The following is a 2,004-nucleotide window of genomic DNA, read 5'->3' on the forward strand; positions in this document are numbered from 1 at the left end:
ATTTTATTAAAAACCTAGAAAATAAAAATGAATTTATTGATTCTTGACGACATGAAACGAAAAGTAATTCAATAAAATAGATCAAAGGCATTTTTTATATGATTTCGTTCGGTTCTTTTGTTTTTCTAACTTTTTACCTTTTATTTGTTTCACCCATTTGACAGCGGCCATGCTGGAACACCGCCTTGAAGGGTTTTAACCGAATAAAGGATTTTCAAGTTCGGAAGTTATTTTATTGTATAATTTTGGGCCAAACTACTAAGTTATGGGAACGTAGACAAGCCAACACCGGTTGTCAGACGTTTGAGTACATCCTACTTGAGTACAGCTCATTTTTGCTAGCTTAGTGGACTGAAGCAACGTGAAATAAAGTGTCTTGCTTAAGGATACAACTCGCCGCCAAGTACCGAACTCACAATTTTACGACTGTAGACCGAATACCCTAACCACTTAGCCAGACACACATGTGTGTAACACACAGACACAGACACAGACACACACACACACACACACACACACACACACACACACACACACACACACACATAATTATGAGAGAGACGGAAAACAGAAGATACGAGAAAATTTAATGATTACTACAATTGTTTCGACCCGTCTAGCATTGTTCCCTCAGGTGCGGGGTATTGAACATCTGGTTTAGGTGTATCCGTCGGTGTAGATGTGTCTCCTCAGGTGATTACCGTCTCTCTCATTAATCAAATACCCAACAAACACCGACAAAGTAAACGTGCTTTACCGGTAAACTATCGGGTGTATGCCACACGATTTACGAACTAATATATACATACATACATCTATATACGTAAATGTGTAATGATGTCTGTCTGTGTGTGTGTTTGGGGGTTACTCTAACTCCTCTCACACCCTCCAACTGATTTTAATGATTTTTGGCACATAGGTAGATCGCATGCCCTGAAGTTCAAATAAGGCCGGAAATTTTCGAAAAGTCGATAATACTCAGTTGGCATATATATATATATATATATATATATATATATATATATAAAGGAGCACTCCGTCGGTTACGACGACGAGGCTTCCAGTTTATACGATCAACGGAACAGCTTGCTCGTGAAATCGTGAAATTAACGTGCAAGTGGCTGAGTACTGTACAGACAAGTGTGCCCTTAACGTAGTTCTCAGGGAGACTCAGCGTGACACAGAGGGTGACAAGACTGGCGCATTGAAATACAGGTACTACTTTTTGCCAGCGACGTCAAATAAAGTGTCTTGCTAAAGGACACAACGCGTCGCCGGGAATTGAACTTACGACCTTACGATCGTGACCAGAATGCCCTAACCACTAAGCCATGCGCCTTCACACACACACACACACACACACACACACACACACACACACACACACATAGAGGACGGGTTTCTGTTCTGTTTCCTCTCAACCAAATTCACTGGTAATGTATTGGTCGACACTTTTCCATACTGCCGCGACAGCCAGCGATTGCAAAGCGAGCTCCTTAATCCCGCAGCTATACCTTGGAGCCAATGAGAAAGGCGCTTCTATGTGGTTAGTCGTTCTGCATGAAATAGCAGCCAAATATCCTTTAAATTTCACCCTGACGTCTTGAATTAAGAAGGACATAAGCTTGATATTCTGGGTCCTAGGTTTCATGAACACAAGAAAATTTGATGGTGGCCACGGCTGGGATGCGTTTTATCATAGGTTTTTATTGGATCAAGCCTGGCCTTGGGTTAAACAAGCAACAGCAACAGCAACAATAACGACCACAACAACGACAGCTTTTCTGCACTACGAAGGTAAATAAATAATGAACGTATAATAATATACACACATTAATCAATACAACATACACAAACGTAGACGCATACATAAGCACTAGGCTTACAAAGAATATGTCTTGGGGTCGATTTGTTCTACTAAAGGCGGTGCTCCAGCATGGCCGCAGTCAAATGACTGAAACAAATAAAAGAATATGTATGTATATATGTATATATATATATATA

This window comes from Octopus bimaculoides, chromosome 3 (genome assembly GCF_001194135.2).
Source record: "Octopus bimaculoides isolate UCB-OBI-ISO-001 chromosome 3, ASM119413v2, whole genome shotgun sequence".
Lineage (NCBI taxonomy): Eukaryota > Metazoa > Mollusca > Cephalopoda > Octopoda > Octopodidae > Octopus > Octopus bimaculoides.